The 22684-nt window shown below is 37.9% G+C and overlaps 1 long non-coding RNA gene across 12 annotated transcripts in view; it reads left to right on the top strand.

Annotated features, from left to right (window-relative positions):
• LOC112657565 (uncharacterized) overlaps nt 1-22684 on the top strand; it is a 319254-nt gene that overhangs the window by 238694 nt on the left and 57876 nt on the right. For 7 of the 12 annotated variants that reach the window (XR_007408364.1, XR_007408363.1, XR_007408374.1 and 4 more), the window contains one exon: nt 1853-1960. The exons of 1 other annotated variant lie outside the window; for it this stretch is intronic. This is a non-coding gene — a long non-coding RNA (uncharacterized LOC112657565). Of the gene's footprint in view, nt 1-1852; nt 1961-17088; nt 17257-22684 lie in introns of all 12 variants that reach the window. 4 more of the 12 variants (XR_007408368.1, XR_007408365.1, XR_007408373.1 and 1 more) reach the window with 1 other exon arrangement.

Below are 22684 nucleotides of genomic sequence, written 5' to 3'. Positions count from 1 at the left end.
AGTTTGCTAAATTTAGATCTGTGAGACATATCGAGCTAAAGGTTGAATGTTCTCTAAACTTAGAATCATTTCTGTAAATTATTTTTAAATTAGCTTCTTAGAATTCTAAGCAATTCTGGATGTTTCAGCCTAACAATATGTTTGTTACATCAGTGCAGAAATCACAAACAACGTGCTTACAAACATTAGTGTTAGTCTGCAACAGCCTTTAGAAACAGGAAAAAAAATATGACTTAAAGAATTAAGCCAGACACAGCAGTGCCTATCTCGAGTAAAGTCTTGGTATTAAAATTTCATATGCACAGGCAGAGATTTCTGCTCAGTGGAATTTGGAACTATTTTACAAATTTTATTTCTTTTGTACTCGAATTATTCCAACCAATTTCTGTTTTGTAAAACTTAGAGCTTACAGCATTGATATTTTCTGTAAAAGAAGAATGCTATTTTTAAGAATGTAACTCTTTTCTACTTCGTGGGAAGGTTTCAGAGATGGTAGTCAAGGGAACTGCTTATAGAAAATATTAAATGAATAAGAAAGTCTGACACTCCCAAGTATAATTATGGATATTATTAAAATGCTGTATTAATACAAATTTTATGAATTTATAAATAGTAAGTTGTAAAATAAATAAATCCCAGAGATGAAAAGCACAGTATTGGGAATAGTCAATAATATAATAATTTTGTAAGGTGACAGATGGCAACTAAGTTTAACACAGTGAGCATTTTATAATCTATAGAATTGTTGAATCACTATATTAGACATCTGAAACCAGTATATGTTAACTATATTTAAGCTAAAAATCTTTAGCTTTTAAAAAAAAAATTTATTTATTTATTTATTTATTTATTTATTTATCTCTGATAAATAAATCACAGAGAGGTGAGACATACGCAGAGGGAGGAGCAGACTCTGTGCAGGGAGTCCAATGTGGGACTCGATACCGGGACCCTAGGATCACGCCCTGAGCCAAAGGCAGATGCTTAACCACTGAGCCACACAGGTGTTCCAAACTAAACACCTTTAAAAAGAGTTTGAATTTTTTTTCTAACTGATATGTTTTAAAGTACTCGTGAACATTGGTCTTCAGTTGAAAATGCACTTGAAATGCACACTAAGCTAAAGTTGTTTAAAAGGTTTTGAAATTTGGGGGCCAGTGAAGTTGTGTTGTAAATACCTCTCATAGTGCAGATGTGACTTACACCTTTTGCATTGCTGCACTATTCATAAACTATAATCCTTTCTCGTGATAACAGTGTGTTGCTTCAAGCTTACTAAATAATAGTTGAAAACCTTTGAAGAGCTCATGAAATGTTTAGAATGTGCTCCACTAAAGATCTGTACACTTTTGGAAGCCCTGTGCTCTGTTCAGAATGGTCAAGGGGAGTGAGAGGATCACTGTGCTGACTGTGTCACATGCAAGTGTAAGGATACTTCAAATATTTATTTTAACTCCAAGCTTCAGCTAGTTCCCGTGCTATTCAGATTCTTGTAGCACTAAACCAGTTAAGCATGATTGATGGACTATACACATTTAAGGAGGCTATAACCAGCAGAGGTAATGCCACAGTCCTGAGCTGGGAAGCTTTTTCTAGAAAGGATTCGATAGTTAATTTTTTTTTTTTATTTTAAAGGCCATATGATCTCCTTTGCAACCACTCGATTCCGCTGTCGTGGTGTGAAGTCAGCCATACACCGTGTGTAAATGAATTAGCTTCTCTGTGTTCCAATTAAACTTTAAAAAAAGAGACAACAGGGCAGATTTGGGCTGTGGGTTGTGATTTGCTCACACCTGTTCTAAGCAGTAGCTTTGTCACTGCTTATAATTTTTTAACCTCTTTTCCTCCACAGAGAGGCTTCAGACCAACATAGAAGACTAGAGAGATGTTAATAATCATTGAAACTAAAGATGAGGCCTCCGACTTATTGCTGTAGCTGAAAGAGCTGCTTTGGGAGAGAGTAAGTGATTGCCTTTCTAATCCTATAGGCCTTATTCAGAACAAATCAATAGCTGAGGTGAGAAATTAAACTGAGACAAGGTGCCCCTCTCCTTGGATAAGTCTCAGAGCCCCTCCTCTGCAGTATTTACTGAGGAGTTGGCTCTACATGGATAGATTGTCTATGAACCAGAGATGTGAGCCAAAATCCAGGGAAAATGGGGACAGTTTCTAGGATTGAGGCATCACAGTGCTGAGTGGCTGATGACTCACACTCTTGGTGTCACCTTCCCCTCCTATGGCTTAAATGTAACCCTTTTCCTGCTTCTTTTCACATCCAGATAAAGAACAAAAGGGATGGGGAGGGGTGGCTAAAACAAATAATAGAAGATATCCTTGGAAGAATAAAGGGTGGAGTGGCAGAAATGGTACACACACCAAAAGAAAAGATTAGGAAATAGACAGTTTGAGACAAATCTGGCTCTAAGCAGAGATTCTGCATAAGTGGAATTATTTTGGGCACTACCACTTTTGCCTCCTTTTGCTCTGCCCCACGACTTTCAGCACCCAGGACATTAGTGCCAATTAATGGACCCCAATATCTTCTCCCGCCTTGGGCAGGGCTTGTACCTCCAGGCTTCTCCTCTCTTTCCCCTCTTTCCTCTCTTAGAAATTTTCAGATAACCTCAGATAGCTTCTAAAAGGAAAGGCAGTCATTTTTATACTAACGTGGAATAATTAATCTGCAACTGATGGGATTCAGGAAGCGTAGCAAGACCATTTTAAGCAGGGTTGAGTTCCATGAAATCCCTTCAGTGACACCAAGGAAAACATGAGTGCTTGCTTTGGGGTCAGTTCAAGCAGTAGTTTCCAATTTTGGTTACAGAAAAACCCCCACAAATTGTGAAACTCTTATAGCCCAAGAGTCATCTGCTTCTTTAGATTCCAAAGATCATCCTTCCTTGTAATATCCAAATATGGTGACTTGAGACTCTACCTCATCCCAAGATGAAAATATCCTTGATGTTCCTACAGACTTGAGGGGGATAGAAATCTTGATCGGCCCACTTAGCCATTTCCTTCTTAAACATCACTTGCCATACCTGGAGATTCCTTTCCTCTTGCTGGCCCAGTCTCCCCCATGGTGAACACCACCCTGATTTCTTCATTCCCTTATGAATAACTGGCAGCAATGGTCTTGTGTAAGGGCAGACTTTTTCCAAGGTTGGCAGTAATGGTGGGCTATTATAAGACAGTACCATGTGGACATTAATTTAAATTTAAGTTTAGAGATTACAGTCTCAATAATCATTTCTTCTTTTTTTTAAGATTTATTTATTTGATAGAGAGATAAAGGAAGGGAGTGTGTGTGCATGAGCAGGGGGAAGGGCAGAGGGAGCAGGAGAGAGAATCTCAAGCAGACTGTGTATTGAGTGTGAAGCCTGATACAGGGCTTAATCTTATGCTCTGAGATTATGACCTGAGCTGAAATCCAAAAGTTCAATGTTAACTGACTGAGCCACCCAGGTGCCCCCCAGTAGTCATTTCTGATAATAGGAGGTGAGCTTCCTCTTTTCTCAGGACCCCTACCTTGGCACTACATCTCTTTTTTCCTTCCTTCCTGGCTCATTCTCCCATGCCTGATTATTTCTTTTATTCCATGCCTCTTTATCTTCTCTTTCTACAGTATTTTTTCCATCTTTGGTACAGAGCAATTTCATTCTTTGTTTTTCAAACCCTCTTCTAAAGGCAGAAATGGGCTTTTTGTTCTCACAGATACACAAAAAGATTATCAAAGTAATTCTTTAAATATAGAGCTTTCTCTCAAATGTGAATTATGCCATCATCCTAGAATTAAAAAAAAGATGCAATCAGTTCTTGTATAATGATAATAGCAATTTTAATTATTGACTCTCCAATAATCTAATCACAAATGCAATCATCTTTTTATTAGTTCTACTTTTTGAAATCTTCAGGATCTCGAAATCTTAAACAGTGCAACTGTTTTCCACTCACTTCTTCAAGTTCTTACATATTTTGGTTTCCATGGCATTGCACTTGCTTGGCTTTTTAAAACTCATTGAGCATTTTCTCTTCTATTTCGTTTCTTAGCTTTTTATTTCCTGGTAACCAAAACCAAGGATTTTAGGTTAAAATATAAGCTCCAGGGGACACTTGGATGGCTCAGTTGCTTAAGCCCCTGTCTCTTGATTTTGGCTCAGGTCATGATCTCAGGGTCGTAAGATCAAGCCCCATGGGAGGCTCCATGCTCAGTGGAGTCCACTTGGGATTCTCTCTCTCCCTCTCCTTCTGGTCTTCCCACTGCTCCCTTGTGCTCCAGGACTCTCTCTCTCTCTCTGAATAAATAAAATCTTAAAAAAATACAGGCTGCAGGGGATCCCTGGTGGCTTAGCGGTTCGGTGCCTGCCTTAGGCCCAGGGTGTGATCCTGGAGTCCTGGTATCGAGTCCCGCGTCAGGCTCCCTGCATGGAGCCGCTTCTCCCTCTGCCTGTGTCTCTGCCCCCCTCTCTCTCTCTCTCTCTCTATGTCTATCATGAATAAATTAAAAAAAAATACAGGCTGCAGTCTGAGAGTGTCAGATCAGTTCATGGAAGTCAGAGAGGGTCCTGATAGGTAAAATTATCAAACCCATTCTTTCATCTCTGACCACTCCCACATTAATTAATATGTACAACTAAGTGTATATCTGGCTATTTATTATTTTATTTATCAAATGATAGGCTCTATTAATGCCTTTCATGCTTTATATCCTCTTCTTGTCTATTTGCCAGTGGTTATAAAGCATTTAGTCATTCAGGCTGGTAATACTGCATTATCATTGAAACATCTGTGCCCCTGTCCCTGAGATTCAGATGACAATGAGGGTCCTTGTCATATTTTATTCTCACTGTCCTCATTTCTGTCTCTTCCTTTCTATTTTCATTGCCAGCACCATGTTCCAGCCCTGCATTATCTTCATCTTCCCCAGTTACCCATGGAAATACCAAAGTCTTCTATTTTCCCAGTAGTGAGCAAATAGAGCAAATCCTTGAAACTCAGTGAACATAGTGTTGTTTCACTACAGAATTTTCCGTATCACACAATCATTCTGTCACTTTTGATACAATTGAATCCGATAAGTGTTTTTCATGGGATAAAGCAAAATTTATCCGAATTCCTCTCCCAATGGATTGGCCAGTCGAGAGTTGTGTCCTGGCTGGACTTCAGAAAGCTCGGTCTAGTGTGGAAGTGGACAGGGAGGACTCTGAGTTGCCAGATATTGGAATGAACTGAAAATAAAACAGGAATCTGGATGAACGCAAGCTATGGAACTTGCCTTGTGTGGGAGAGGGCTCTAGCAGCAGGATGTGGTGGCAGATGGCCCTCTGCTCAAAGTCATACACATGTGCATGATGTTCTCTGGTGGCAAGGAACAGAAGTATAAATCAATTTAAAGAAAATGAGGATGATTATAGGAACACATGTGGCCGGAAACTGAAGTCAGAAACCCAACACGTATATGGCAGATTTAGGATCTCACTAACTTAATGTCATTTTACTACATTAATTCTATTAATAATTAATAAACACTGCCATTCACTGTTTTAGTCAATGAAGATGCAACAATAAATACGACAGTCAAAGACTCTTCCTCTCTCATGGAACTATATTCTGGTGGGAGGAAGTAGATAATGAAATAACATTAGAAAATAGATAGAAATAGATAGAAAATAGATAGAAAATAACCTAATAACAGAGGAGGGGGTACAAGGAAGGAATGAAACACCAGCCAGTAGGGTAGAGAATGATTAGAAGAATCTTACTGTAGATTGGATGCTAAGGGGACAAGTACTCTTTAAGCTGAGTTCTGAGTAACGAGAAGAAGGAGCCAGCATGCATGGGAGTTAATCCTAGATAAAAGGAATAGGAAGCACAGCAGCCTGAGACAGGAACAAAAACATCAGCAAAAACAAAATACAAAATATAGTATGATTGGAGTGTAGGGAGTAACTGTGAGAATAGACAGAGATGAGATGTAAGAGAGAGGCAAATGGCAGAGGATCGGAGCCTTTTGGCAGGAAAACCATGTGTGAGTTTATTTAAATGGAAAACCATTGATAAGTTGTAAGGGGAGGACTGACACTCTAATTTTTTCACCTCCTTTCATGGCCCATAGCATCACTCTGGTAGCAGTTCTGCTCATCACTGCTCATCTTCTCTATTTCCCTTCTCTTTATGAATGGCTGTATTTTTCACTCAAAGTTCCAGAAGAAACCAAGTAATTGACTACAATTATATAATTGTAATATTTTATATATTATATTCTTAATATGGTATATATTTTACATACACAAGATAATTATATTATATAAAATTATTTACTTTCTGATCTACAGAACATATTTTCCTTGAAAACAGGGATGATGGTTTATGTTAAATCAGACCAAGTTTTCTTGGCCCTAGATGCATGTCTGGCAACTTGGCTAAAAGAGATTAGCTCATGGTTTGTAGTCCTTGATGGAAGTGTCTTTGTGCATCTTTTTGGCAGCTCTGCAGATAATCTGCCCATATACATCTGGTGTAATGCTGTGAAATGTTGTGCTCATAGCATCTAAAACACCTGTTCCTTGTTACTTTCCTTGCTGAGAAATAAGCAGTTTACATTTTATCTTACCCACATACTTTTGATGTGTCTTAGAGATCCTGGATCAATCTACTCAGTCATAGGTTAATCTAACACCCATGGAATAAAAATATGTCCCTAAAATACCAAGCAAGACATTGGAAAAGCCCAGAATAGAATCTGTGTATTCCATTTTCTATTTCAATAATTTTTATAATTGTGTCTGGGGTTGGAAAGTGAGTGGGAAAAATAAAATAATGCAACATGTGGGAAAACTAAAATGTAGAAATTGACTTTGGTTGGGGAAAGGCAGTGGTGAGGATAATTAAGGGGGAAGTAGCACACTGAGAAAAAGAGACAATGGGATGCAAAATGATTATAAGAAGAAGGAAGTGTCCAATGTAGAAAAGTAGACATTATGACCCATACACCATTTTGAAGTCAGTATAATCCCTCTAAATCTTAAGAGATTTTTTTATATGACCATATTTTAACTAGCTTGATTTCTTTAAAGGGCTTTCTCATGAAAGTGAGAAGTAATCAAGGATTTTATTGACTATGGTTCTTATCTGATTTAAGTGGCATGGCTTGACTCATCCATAATTGCCTGATGGTTTCCCAAAGGTGGTAGATGCAGAGTAGAGCAGGTTTATTGACCAAAAGAGCTTTAAGCCTTGAGTCAGCAACTGTCTAGGTCCTGTTGGATGATCAAACTCAGCAGAGCCTTGAGGATTCTCTTTTCTTCTTCTCTACTATGCTTTAAGCATTTCTTCCTATAGGGCTTTGCTTTGAGGACTAAAGAAGCAGAATCCTTTGAGTGTTTACACTCTATAAAAAATATTATGTGTTTTATAGATATGATATGCTCTAGGCAGGAATTGGCAAGCTTCTTCTATAAAGAGTAATATATATAAATATACTATTTACCATAGCATCAAAAAGAATAAATACTTAGGAACGAACTTAGAGGCAAAAGACTTGTATACTGAAAACTCTAAAATGATCCTGGAAGAAGTTAAAGAAGATGGAAATAAATGGAAAGGCATCCTATGTTCACGATTGGAAGACTTAATATTGTTAAAATGTCCATATTACTAAAAGTGACCTACAGAGTCAGTGCAATACCTATCAAAATCCGGATGGCATTTTTTTTCAGGAACAGAACAAAAATCCTAAGATTTATATCGAATTTCTAAGGACATGAATAGCTAAACCAATCTTGAAAAGGAGAACAGAATTAAAGGCCTAATACTTCCTGATTTCATTACAAAACTATAGTATGAAAATAGGTAGAACTGATATATGGACAGACATAAACTAATGGAACAATACAAATCCCAGAAATAAGCCCTTACATGTATAGTCAAATGATCTTCAACAGAGTGCCAAGGCCACTCAGCAGGAAAAGCACAGTCTTCAACAAATGGTGTTGGAAAAACTGTATTTCTGCATGCAAAAGATGGAATTAGACCTTACCTTCTACTATATGCAAAATAATTAAAAACAGATATAAAGACTTAAAATATAAAACTCAAAGAAGAAAATATAGGAGAAAATCTTTATGATATTGCCTTTGGCAATAATTTATTGGCTATGATACCAAAAGCACAGGTGAAAAGCAAAATAGACAAATGGGTCTGCATCAATCTTAAAAACATACCAAAGGAAGCAATCAACAGAGTGAAAAGGCAACCTACAGAATGAGAGAAAATATTTGCAAATCATATATCTAATAAGGGGTTAAAATCTAGAATGTATAAAAAAACTGCAATTCAACAACAACAGCAATATAATGGGCAAACTTGAATTGACATTTCTCCAAAGAAAAAAATGCAAATCTCTAATAAGTTTGTGAAAAGATGCTAACATCACTAATCATCAGAACTGCAATAAGATATCACATCAGACCCATTAGGATGGCCATGATAGAAAAACAAAGCAAAACAAAAAGACAAAAAATAAAAAAAACACACACAAAAAAATGAAAATAACCAGTGCTGGTGAGGATGAGGATAAGTGGAACCCTTGTGCAGTTGGTGAGATTATAAAATGGTATAACCATTATGGACAACAATATAGAGGTTTCTCAAAAACTTAAAAATTGAACTATCATATGATCCAGCAGTTCTATTTCTGCATATATAGCTACAGAAATTGAAAGAGTCTGAAAGAGATATTGATACACTCACATTCACTGGGGGATTATTCACAGTAGCCAAAAGGGAAATGCAGCCCAAATGTCCATGGCTGGGTGGATTAAAAAATATATGATCTGTACATACAATGGCATATCATTCAGCCTTAAAAAAGGAAATTTTGTCACATGCTAGAACATGGATGAATCTTAAGATCATTATGTTAAGTGAAATAAGCCAGTCACAAAGAGACAAAAACTATGTTACTCTGCTCATATGAAGTATCTAAGTTAGTTGAATTCATAGCAGTAGAAAGTAGAATGATTATTACCAAGACTAGGGAACACAGAATGGGGAGTTGGTGTTCAACAGATATAGAGTTTTGGTTTTTCTTTTTTTTTTTCTTAAGAGAGAAAGAGAGCTTGCATATGAGTCGGGGGAGGGGTAGAGGGGCAGAGAATCTCAGGCAGACTCCCCACTAAGCATGGAGCCTGACAGGGGCTCGATCTTATGACCCTGAGATCATAACCTGAGTCCAAACCAAGAGTTGGTCATTCAGCTGACTGAACCACCCAGGCTCTCATAGAGTTTTGGTTTTTTAAGATAAAAAAATTCTAGAGACCTGTTACATAGCCATGTAAATATATTATATATCACTACTAAACCACGCACTTAAAAATTTAAGAAGATAAATTTTGTGTGCCTTCTAAAAAATGTCTCCGTTTTACCTCTTTCTTGTAGTATATTTGATTTTATTTTTCAAGTAGGCTCCACACCAAATCTGGGGCTCAAACTCTGGTCCTTGCAGAGAAGCAAACATTTCTGAAGGAGAAGGGAAAAATGAAAGAAGAGTGCTTTCTGTGTTTCCCAGGGACCTTGGAGCAAGGCATTGTCTTGTAAAATCTCTTAAGTTGTGTTAGGGTTAAAAATGGGGCATTCGACTAAATATTCTGTATTTGGGAAGGAATATTTTTTATTTTTAAAGATTTTATTTATTTATTCATGAGAGACACACAGAGAGAGAGAGAGAGAGAGAGTCAGAGACACAGGCAGAGGGAGAAGCAGAGCAGGCTCTACGCAGGGAGCCCGACGTGGGACTCGATCCCGGGATTCCAGGATCATGCCCTGGGCCAAAGGCAGGGGCCAAACCATTGAGCAACCCAGGGATCCCTTGTATTCTGGAAGGAATATTCTGGGGAGAAAGTACTTTGGGCCTGGGGGTTGGAGGAGATAATGACTTACTATTGAGAATGAAGTAAATAGAGAGAAAATGATTAAATGTGGCTTCTGTTTGCTAAGTCCCTTTAGTGTAAAGGGACTACGTGACTTTTCAACATGGAAACAAATCATAATTTTAAAAAATATATGCAATTGGATTTTTCTTGGGATGAGGTTGGTGATAGAGTCCTACGTACTCTAACAGAACTTCCTTCCAATTTTTCCTAATGAAAGTGGCTATTTTAACAAAGGTTGGGTTCCATAAGAAATATGTTGATAATTTTGGGGGGGCAATATAGTTCAATCCCTTGTACGTTTTATTTGCCTAAATTGGATTGATTGTAAAATCTTTGGAATGGAAACCAGGTCTCTTATTTGCTCAGGAACACAACTGTACAGATATAGTGCCCTGTACATCATAGTTACCACAAACATAGCATTGGATGGACATAGTCATCCGAGGGAGGAGTTGAAAGTAATAGGATAAATAATATTTAAAAGAGACCTATAAAAGAAGATGTCAGTTTTAAAATGGAATCAAACTGGACTAGCAGAGATGCTGCATCCCATTCCCATGGGACATCAAATAATATGAAAGTGGTTCATTTCTTGTTTCCACCTTTTCTGCAGTTACTTTTGATTGCCTTGGAGACGTGTTACTATATATATATATTAACTATACATATATAAGTGTATATATATGTAATAGTATGTGTCGTATATTAAATAGTACTTACTGCCTAGTGGCAAAAATATTCCTATTAATTTGTAACTTCTAACTGTGGATTTTTCTCGGATGTCAGGTCAAATTTCTCTGGAAATTTATGGGAGAAAAAGTTGTTACTTTGGACATTTTTTTTTTTTTTTTACTTTGGACATTTAAAAACCCAGATTTCTCTCATTTTCCCTAAATACAGCACTTGACACATCCTGGTCCACAGAGAGGGCTCCGTGATCCATCAGATTTCTCCATTACATAGAAAGGACCCCTTTAGGATAAAAAAAGGCACAGGCTTCACCCCATCAAAGTTTTGTGATTATGAGAAGCTCAGTGTTTGCACATATTAAAATGATCAGTATTCTCATAAATGAATACATGCAAATTGCACTGCCATAAATATTATTTTAAGGCTCTTATATACCACCACAAATATTCCTTGAGAGTAAATTCCTGGAGATGGGATTTTTTTGATAACATCTTTTTATGCATATTGCCGACTTCCTCAGAATGGTTGTACCAATAGATTCTCAACATTATCGTAGGGATGTGGTTGCTTCCCAGAAAATATTCGCTCTACTTCTAGCATAACAATTAATCCAGACTAGTTAGTTTTGAAACAATGGTACAGTTCTCTGGTGAAGCCACACATTCGGTACTTTGATGCCTGTTAAGTAGGCACACTGCAGCTCCCATGGCAGAAGCAGGGGACAGTTTATGAAATGGTGTCCTCAGTGGTCCTCATAATCTTCTTCTGCTTAAACAGATTGGTCCACTGAATTAGAAAGGTGATTTATTAAATGTACCTTCTTATGAAGAAATTATCTGGGAGAGGTAGAGAGCATAGCTTTAACAAAAACAGTGCAGTGAACACTGTGGTCTTCAAAGATACCATGGAACTTACTTCATGACTAATTTAGATACCCAGTCAATAACTTTTTTGTGCCTTGCATTGGCAGGAACTATGCTAGGAGTTTAGAGTATAGGCAAGAGTAAAACATTCACTTTGACTTAGGAGCTCGCAGCCTCATGGGGTATGACATGTGAAGAGTGGTAGCTGGTGACACTTGAGGACCTGGCCACAGAATCCTCACCCCATGTGTTAGGCTCTTGCCTGCACATACGACCTGGTGGAAATGTGCTCTGTCCTCTTGTGAGCACAGAAAAAAAAGGGAAACATCAGGTGCCTTATATACTGTTTACCTCTTCTCCATGGCCAGCTATTAGAATGACTGATGGTAGTCATTTAGCATTCTTTTCCATTTAAAACTGGTACATATGGACACCTATGTCAATTAAGTCTCAAATGTCAAATATTTCTGCAGATCTATGAAAAAACAGCACCAAATAGCAGAATGACTGTGATCACAAAATCCCTAATAAGAGCAAAGAATGAGGAGAATTTTGTCTTTAGCCAAAAGACCAATTTGCCTCTTGCTACTCACATCTTCTCTTTGAAAATCAGCACCATATTTTTTAGGGGCTTTAATCCATGATTACTGATTTTGGATTGTCAATAAAAGCTAGATTTAAAGCAAAAGGAATAATTTCCCCAATCCCATAGTGATTTAGAATACACGGGCTTGAACAGAACATTTTCAGGTAGCTGCGGGTCTTTCAAGGGTTTCTTTTCCTTAGCATCTTTGCCCTGAACACATCTTGTCGGAATGGCACGCTAATTAGAATGTTTACAACATGGTGCTAAAGTGATAAAACAGAACTCAAAATTACAGTTATGCCTCGATAACATCTGTGTTAAAATATGTACGCATGTGAGAAAACCTGGAAGGGAATAACCCTAAGGTAAAATTACTTATTATGTAGAGGCAGGAAATTGACGTGATTTATTTTTCACCTTTAAAACTTTTTTAATATTGCCATCCAGACTGCCTCTATCATTTTGAAAGTTTCATGATAATAACATCAACAGTAAACACCTTATCTGAGAGAGGATCAAAGTTATCACCAAGCCCTGCCAAGGTTGTGCTCTGATTTTGAAATTCCTCTGGTCAGTGAAATCATAAACAAAACTATGAGCAGCTGGCATGGGGTGGCCGGCTTTTACATTTGCAAGAAAAGAAATGTATCCACTGTGCACAGTCACAATCTTTTTCAAAAAGAAAGACCATTTCAACACCAGAAAACTATACTTAATGAAGCGCAGAGGCTTCACTGGAGTGTGAGTGATGAGCACAAATAATCACCGAGTGCCTGAGGGGACTGCCTTTTGGTGCTGTGGTGGCTAAACCCCAACACTCCATCTAAACTCTTGGGGCCAGTAGGGTTTTACCAATGCCTCCTGTAAACAACTCTGTCAGTTGCATGTGACTGGGTGATGGGCACTTGAGGGGGGCACTTGGCAGGATGAGCACTGGGTATTATGCTATATGTTGGCAAATTGAACTCCAATAAAAAATAATTTAAAAAAAGAAACACTCCTTTCATCTCCTTTTTCTTTCCTACTAATGTTCTTTTTCATTTTAAAAATTAACAACCCATCCTGTTTCCAGTTGTAGGATGGAATCCAAATTTAGCAGAAGTCAGTTATGTCATGGTATTCCCCATAGCTGTTCATATATACATGTACGCATACACACACCACCGACAGACGTGTGACCTAACGTGACTGAATGGAAAGATTCATAGATTTTACATGTAGGGTGATCAGCGACTGTATGTCTTGGTCAGTCTGACAGTTGATGTTTATGCTCATTTTCTTGGTGTGGCTCTTCATAGTTCCTCCTTCATTGTTAAAAGCCTGGTGGTTTAGGAAACAAATCATATGTTCATCCTTACAGTGAACCATACTTGGGGAGATATTTTCTTTTTTTTTTTCTCTCCCACTAAATATAAACAAAAATTATGTAGTCTGGTTTACAGTTATCTTGAAATCTGAGGGACACCTGTTTTAGATGATTCTGACCCTGAGATCTGAGAAGTCAAGGGAAGAATGTTAAAGAACTCAATATTTGATGACACCGTTGAGTTGCTGATTTTTATAAATCCTGGATCCTACCCCCCCGCCCCCGGACTTGTATGAATCAACAAACGGTATTCTTGTGTATGACAGCTTAACCTGTTACTCTTTCACTTGAGACCAGATGACCCTAGTGATATTTATCCCCATGAAGAAGTTCTAACCTCTTTCTATAACAAATCTCCATGTGATTCATATAAATCTCCATGTGATACGTGCATGTCAGATAAGATACGTTTTCTTTCCTTTTTTTTTTTTTTAAAGATTTTATTTATTTATTCTGAGACAGAGACAGAGAGAGAGAGAGAGAGAGAGAGGCAAAGACACAGGCAGAGGGAGAAGCAGGCTCCACGCAGGGAGCCCGATGTGGGACTCAATCCCGGGACTCCAGGATCACACCCTGGGCTGAAGGCAGGCGCTAAACCGCTGAGCCACCCAGGGAAGGATACATTTTCTTTGGAATATTCATGCCCTTGTAAGAACTTAGCTAGTTCTATAGAAAGCACTGTATTTTCCCGAAAGAAACAATTTCCTATCATTAAAGACAAATGGAAAACTCCTAAAGCAATACTCCTCAAACTTCACTGTGCATAAGAATATGAAAATCTTATTAAAACGCAGATTCTGATCAGTAGGTCTGGGTGGGGTCTGAGAGTTTGCATTTTTAAAGAGCTCCCAGATAAAGTTAATGCTGCCTGCACCACTGACCACACTCAGTCTAACAAGGTCCTAGAGGACTTGCAGTTTTAAAATATTAATATCATTTAATAATCTCTGTGGATTTTAGCTTCCTAAATTAAGAATTATTTGGCCTCCTGGTTTCCTTTCAATTCACAAAATCTGTTTAGCTATGTTTCTAGTAGATAATTTCCCAAGGCTGTCCAAAATAGACAGATGTTTGATGGCAGGCCTGGAAGATACATGGGAGACATTATTAGTTGGAATAAATATTCCTGTTTGTTTAGGATATAAAAGAATACTGACTTTTTTTCCTGAAAAAAAGAATTTGAAAGACTCTCATTCTGACTTTTTGCTTGTTGGACAATAGAGTGTAGTATAAACTAGTGGGCTGATCCCTCTCCTCAGACTGGATTCTGGATGACAATGAGACCCTGTCACATCATTTCACCGTGCTGAGGGTCTTTTTCTTATCTTTAACCATGTTGAAGTCAGATCATTTCCAAATTGCGTTTCAGAACTAAATCTCTGCAAACACAATAAACAACTTTCTGTCGGTGGTTTCTAAACCATTTGAGACCATGACCGTTGTGGCAAGACCAGCTCTTTAACCATGGAATGGTCCCTTCAGTCCTCTGGCTTCAATGTCTGCAGCCCAAACCAGTGTAGATGCACCTAATTCCCAGTGATTGGCTTGTGAAGCCGGGAGGTTTCTTGTGTCAGCAAGACCAGTGATCCCCAAATTCCAGTATGCATCAGATGCACCCTGAGGCTTGTTAAAACAGGATTTCCTGGGTCCCGCCCTCAGGGTGTCTGATTCATTAAATCTGGGGTAGGGCCTGAGAATTTGCATTTTAAGTCCTCCGGTAATCCTGATGCTCCTGGTCCGTGGACCACTGAGCAAGGCTGTAAGCCGAAATGGAAAACCTCAAGTTCTTCCTCTCTTCACAACTCCTCTATAAATGCTCAGGGTTCCATAGGTGGGGGCCTGTGTGTGTCCTGGAAGCCCCCACGCTGTCTCTCTTGGGGGCTGCATCATGGGTCAATTGTGTAGGCCCATGCCTCTTGTTCAGTGGATTTTCAAGTAATTTTCAAGGACACAACTTTTAAAAACAGAAAGAAGTATCACAATGAACACGCAAATTACTTGCAATTCTCCCACAAGGGGTAAGAAAATATTACATGTTGATGTATTTTCTCTCGGTTTTTCTTTTCTTTTTGGAATTATGCTATTTATGTCATCTGGACCCCTGGTTAGTTTTCTTTCCTCTTCACACTACAGCACGATTGCATTCTAATTTATTTGAAATCATGATATTAAATGGTTTCATAATACTTTGACGTAATTATCGGTATGGTTTAACTATGTTTCTATCCTATTATGGAATATCCGTTTCAGATTTTTCATAATTTTAAATGCCCAAATGACATACAGCTTTACCCATAACTGTGATGACTTTCTTAAGATGTCACTTAAGATGAAAGTGAAGTTACTGGCCCAAATTTGAGTGTTTTTAAAGTTGGTAACTCCTGCTGAATAATTTTCCACGCGGGCACCACCAAAATATTCTTCCCTGCATAATACAGGAGAAATCTTTCATTTCTCACTCCCAGTGAGTTTTCTCTTAAAAATCTTTGCCAGTTTTAATAGTGAAATTTTGCTTGTCTTTATTGCTTTAAATTTATATATCCTTGGTTTTCCTAAAATGTAAACCTTTTTGTTTGTTTCTTGGGCATTTCTATTTTTATTACTTTGATTGTCAGTTTCTATATATCTGTTTTTGAAAAAAGATTTCATTTATCTTTTCAGGCTGTATATGCCTTCTGAGGAAAAAATAGAATTAACATTAAACAAAAAGAGAAAAAACACTCCTAATCCAACAATACAAAATTAACCACTCTTAACATGCTGCCAGACATTTTTCTTTGCATATGTGTATACATTTGTCTGCATTCATTCATATATTTTGCTTACAAACATAAGCAATATTTTTAGGAGTTGTTTGCCAAAGTGACGTTACACTTTACATACAGTTTATATTCTATCTAAATGTTAAAAACATATTATAAACATATTTTAATTTTTTTAACGATTTATTTATATCAGAGAGAGAGAGAGCATGAGTAGGGGGGTAGAGAAGGAGGGGTAGAGGGAGAGAGAGAAGCAGGCTCCCCAATGCAGGGAGCCAGCCCTTCATGAGACAGGGTCCCAGGACCCTGAGATCATGACCTGAGCCAAAGGCAGATGCTTAACCTACTGAGCCACCCAGGTGCTCCAAACATTTTAATTTTTAAAAAATATAACTAAAATATCATTTCAATGTACCGAATATAATTTAATGTTTTATATACATACTATGCCAAACCCATTCTCTGTTTAAATCATCATTTATAATGGGAACATGTTAATTATGATTAGGAAAAAGTTCTAGAAATAGAATTTCTGCACATATACACATATATTTATTTTTCACTTGATTATAAGTAGGATTTTCTAAAATTTAATGTTACAGGAAAGATATGCTACTCTATATTACTAATATTAAGTTCTTAAAAACAGATTATAGTTAGCATACTGCTGCGTGATTTACTTTTTATCTTTCCACTTATCATATATTGGACAACGTTCCCATCGATGTACTCATTATATCTCCATTTAATAGTGGCTGCCTGCTATTCCATCTTATGGATGAACTAAAGTTTAATTTAACACTTCCTCTACTGAGAGTTGTTGAAACTGTTATCACATCTTCTCCCTTATGTATCTATGCACATTTATGAATATTTCTTTTTTTTAAAGATTTTATTTATTTATTCATGAGAGACACACAGAGAGAAGTAGAGACACCAGTGGAGGGAGAAGCAGAGTCCCTGCAGGAAGCCGGATGTGGGACTCAATCCCAGGACCCTGGGATCATGACCTGAGCCAAAGGCAGATGCTCAACCACTGAGCCACCCAGGCATCCCTGTGAGTATTTCTTTTAGAGAAACAGATAGAAGAGGGGGAATGATCAGTCATAAACATTTTAAACAGTAAATGCATATTTCCAAACTGTCCTTCAGAAAGTTTTACAAGTATGTTCATGTTAATAGTGTATTAGAATGCCCGTTTTCACATGATGTATGGACACTTAAAAGCTCTGACTCTGTTGCTCAATAATTTGTTTTTGTTTTTTTAAGATTTTATTTATTTATTCATGAGAGACACACACAGAGAGAGAGAGAGAGAGAGAGAGAGAGGCAGAGACGCAGGCAGAGGGAGAAGCAGGCTCCATGCAGGAAGCCTGATGTGGGACTCGATCCTGGGTTTCCAGGATCAGGCCCTGGGCCAAAAGCAACGCGCTAAACCGCTGAGCTGCCTGGGCTGCCCTTGCTCAACGATTTGAATCAAACTTAGGAAATTTGAATCAGCCTAGGTTCCCTTTACCAATACAACAATGAAGAAAAGAAAATAACAGAAGGAAGCCGAAAAGAACATTAAAAGATGAAAAAAGGAAAACTTTGCCATTTTTTTCTTTCATAATTATAAACTTAATATTTCTGCAATTTTGATTAGTAGTAAAAATGATTATGTTTCATTTTGCATGTAACTCCTACACAGAAAAATACTATGGAAATAATATTGCATATTTTATTTCTGAGTAACTGATCCATTAACAGTTACCCTTTGCCCGTCTTCCTCCTGAAGTGCTGGTGTCATTCTTACAGATTTAAAGGAGCTCTTTGAAGCTTAACGTCTTTAAATCACTAGTATTGCAGCCTGTGATAGACTCCTAACAAGTAAAAATATATATATATTTTTACACATATATTAGAGTAGATATTTACTAATAAATTATTTCTAAAATAGCTGATTGAGACACACTTTGAAGTGAGCCTTTTGGTCCATCTTTCATGTCAGCAATGCGTTCCCAAAAAATAGGAGCCACAGAGGTGTTCTGAAGCTTCAGAGAAAGAGAGTAGCAAGATACAGAATGCAGTGATCAAAAAGCGTGGGGCAAACTCTTTTAAAAACGGAACACATTGAGATGATTCAGTGCAAGGTAGCGTGTTAGAATAGGTTATATTAGTTGCTTCCTCTTGCTGATCCATTCTTTTAGCTAATCATATCTTGACTGCCCAGCATGTAACAAGAGCCATGCTAGTCACTCATACACCATGAAAGTGTAAAGATATTAGATGACTTGCCCCAGAGTGGCATGGATCTTAACAGTGTAATGACATCTAATTAATGAAATGCTGTTTAGGGTTCAGATCAGCTGTGATAAGGCCTGGCTAACAGAAGGATTACTCCGTTTGATGCTAACTGGTCCTGTTGTTTTCTTTCTTTCTTTCTTTCTTTCTTTCTTTCTTTCTTTCTTTCTTTCTTCTTTCTTTCTTTCTTTCTTTCTTTCTTTCTTTCTTTCTTTGTTTCTTCTTTCTTTTTTTAAAAAAATTGTTTTTATGTATTCATGAGAGACATACAGAGAGAGGCAGAGACATAGGCAGAGGGAGAAGCAGGCTCCCCAAGGGGAGCCCAATGCGGGACTCAATCCCAGGACCCTGGGATCATGACCTGAGCCGAAGGCAGATGTGCAACAACTGAGCCACCCAGGCGTCTCCCTCCATATTTCAAAGAACAGAAAAATGCATTATGTATTCATGGCCTTCAGAGTTCTTAAAGACCATGGTAGTGTCATATAATTAAGTGTAAGTACTGTTTAAAGGAAGACTAAAATAACACATCAGGCTAGTGGTCACGATTGGCTTTGGCCTACCAAGTTTTGGGGATAGTGTGTGATCCCTGTTGTATGAGATAAATTCACGTTGCAAACATTAACTTCAGATGGAAGTTGTCACATGTGCTCCTTTGTTCCTGTTGCATTAGCATTTATGAAGAATTGGATCACATGTTCATTTGGAAAACAAAACAAGACAAACCCCAGTAAATTTGTTAAATAAAATTAAGTCATCTGAATTATGAACACTCTAATATTTTCCCTTTGATGTTTATGTGTTTGAGACCTGAAGTATAGTATTTATTTGCAATGGTTCTTTATTTTGAAAAATATATCTACTGTTTGCCATCCTTTGAAATTTCAAAAGGCCAATCACAAATTATAATTTATCAGATGAAATAACATGGGGATATTTGACAAAAATCAGTGGATTTGATGACCTTTGATGAAGCCTGCAGCTATGAGATAATATAGAAAAAATATCTCTGGGAAAAAACCCAGTGGACGAGTTCAGAAAATAGCGCTCAACATTCAAGCAGATACATTTTATTTTTTAAATGGATGTCAATGCTTTAGAGAAGTCTTGTTTGCAAAAGCAGATTCTTTTTAAGGTGAAATGATAAATTAAAGACTTCAGAAATTCATCATCACACATTTTCTCTGGAACCAACAAACAGAAATAGTCTATTTTCTTTCATTAAAATTGATTTGATTTTAATTTTGACAGTCACTGGAAGTTAATCTATCATCTTTACTTTTGACTGGGAAGCAAGAAAATGGGTTCTGTGAATAGGATTTTTCTATGATTTGGGTGGTTGTCATTACTAGAAGGATTTTTGCAAATAATAGATGCCGAACTTGGCTTGACTCCTCATTTCCAGCCCTCTTTGCTTCTTTTGTATCGAATTGCTAATAACTAGCTTCATCTTTTGTCACCAAAACAGAATGGCTTTTTTGTTTGCCCACAGAACTGTATTGCTCAGTGTTGGGCAATGAGTTATCACAAGATGATAATCCACTTCTCTGGAAACAGGTCTGTGAATCCACAAGCACTTCCACAAATAACAGACTGCAAGCTTTTGAGCAGACACTTTTATACCCCTTTTGAAAGCTGTTTATTAAATCTAGGGAGAAACTGGCTGACTGGGAGAAAGCTACACCAAAATAGGCCTAGTTCCCTGATGGCAGAAACGTTTTCTCCTGCCTCGGAGGGAATGGTCCATGAGAAACCTGATAACTCGTATGCATTTTAGACAGCCTGTCCATACACGTATGGTTCCTTCCCGAGCCTTCTCTCATATTAAGGAAAGGATTTACAGAGCAACAGTGTAGGATCTTAAAAACAGAACTGATTAACGACAGATACTTTGTGTTCTAATTTGATGTCCCCACAAGGAAGTCATTTACCAAAAAATGCTGGATAATCATTTTTTATGTTTCCTTTGTCACTTGGGATGTCTATGCATTTACTTACTTGGATCTGTCGGGGGAGCAGAACCACTGTGAGTTATGGGATAAGGGATTCATTACAGGAATTAAGGCTTCCACAGCGTGGTGTGTTGGGAGCTGGGCTGGTGCTAGGGATCAGGGTGGTGGGGGGTAGTCAGAGGTTCAGTAAGTCAGAAGCCAAGCACAGTGGATGGTGAAGGGGAAGATCTTGGAGGCTTTGGGGAGCTGGGCCTCTGTGTAGAGGCTGCCTCTGTGGATTCACTGCCACCAATTTGGTCAACAGTAGGGTCAGTTTGTAAAGAGTTGCTAGAAGCAGCGTGGAGGAGAGTGAGGATAACCTGGTACCTGCTGGCATCTCTGCATCTTCTGTCCTCCCTTCTAATCATGACAACCTTCATTCAGAGAGTAGTGATGCTGCTTCACTTGTGCTTCCAGATCACATGGGCGTTCCTCCCTGGGCTTTAACTCAGAACCACACAGGAAGGGCATTCTAGGAAATGAAGTTCCAGCTTATCCAAGTTGACTTATTGTAAACTCATGAGTATTTAACAGAGAGAACAGAGAAATTCTATAGGAAAGTTACCTCTCTACCCTGTATTATTATCTGTATACCAAAAAAGAATGTCTTGCAAAGATTTATCTTAGAAAGAAATATGGTTAAGGTTGTATAATATTTTTAATAGCTTTTAAAGAATACATTGCCTGAAATCTTTTAGCTTTCAACCTTGTATATCGTGCTTCTCATTGATGGATGGCGCTCAAAATATCAAAAACTATAGTGAAATAAATACTTCCAGGCCAAATTTTCATGTGGGTGATTCTGAGTAGACTGTATTACATGCTCCAAGACATCTCTTCTTCTAGGGGCCTCCTACATAAAGAAACATGATTTCTCAAGGTTGGACATGTCTCTTTCATATACTACAATTTTACAGAATCACCAGTTTTTAAAAGATGAGGAAAGAAGATATTTTTTCTAAGTTCTAATTCATCAAGCAAAAAAGGAGACACCCTGTTTGAATGTATTTTCCATCAATTTTAAACTAGAAAATAAATATGTTTTCAATGTAAATATGCAACAAATAAAAATTTCCCATATTGGGATCCCTGGGTGGCGCAGCGGTTTGATGCCTGCCTTTGGCCTAGGGTGCGATCCTGGAGACCCGGGATCGAATCCCACATCGGGCTCCCGGTGCATGGAGCCTGCTTCTCCCTCTGCCTGTGTCTCTGCCTCTCTCTCTCTCTCTCTCTCTCTCTCTCTGTGACTATCATAAATAAATAAAAATTTAAAAAAAATTCCCATATTATGCTAGGTCAGTTTTTGCTGACTTATGAGAAATATTGAGCACTATTTGTGAGTACCGTCTACTGAATTTATTCAGTATATATTCCCATTGGAGGAGAGTGGTGGTTCTAGGTACAGTATGGTGATTGACAAATATAATTTTTCTGGCTCAGCCATTCTGAGAGCATTTTGCACCCCAGAGACAAAATTACTGTGTAACTAAGCTTTCTGTAACTGCTTTGCGGCTACAGCAACATTTTCTAGGCCCCTTACTAATTATAATAGAAGAAACACACCTTATTTTACAAAAGCAAAGAGACAGCTCTCTCTCATTCCCTAATGCTAAGTTGCGGTGATGTCTGACTCATCACAACCTTGGAGCTTTTGGAGTGAGGTTCATCAGCTACAGTGGTGATAACCGTCTAGCTTCTTCTCACCTACCCAAACATGCTGATGGTACTTCAGACAGTGAGGGAAGCATCCTGGTGCAGCCCAGCCTTCTTGGGAGACTCCTGTAGCCCAAGGCAGCAGCGCCCTGACCTGGCCCGCCAGAGCTATGCACAGAAGTCTGATGCATGACTCACAGACCCCTAGGGGATCCCTAGAAACACATTAGGAAATATATATATATATATATATATATATATATATATATATTTAATGATATATATTAAATATATATTTAATGATATATATATTTAATTATATATATATATATCATTAAATATCGCCTTCCTTAAGGAAAAGAAAGCTCATAGGCACTGAGATCTGCGGATAAATTTAGTCATGGGTTGGTGATGTTTGAGATCTTTGGTTCCATTTCTAGTCTTCTGCATCTTGTTTCAGGAGCCATGAGTATGTATCCCCCTCAGCACATGCTGTTCCTATCCTGTGCTGCCAGGGTAGAGCAGAGCTCTCTCCTACCTGTGCACTGGGGGTTATTC

Source organism: Canis lupus, chromosome 35 (assembly GCF_003254725.2).
Source record: "Canis lupus dingo isolate Sandy chromosome 35, ASM325472v2, whole genome shotgun sequence".
Taxonomy (NCBI): Eukaryota; Metazoa; Chordata; class Mammalia; order Carnivora; family Canidae; genus Canis; species Canis lupus.
Note: the sequence above shows the minus strand (reverse complement) of the source record. Positions and strands in the feature narration are given on the sequence as shown.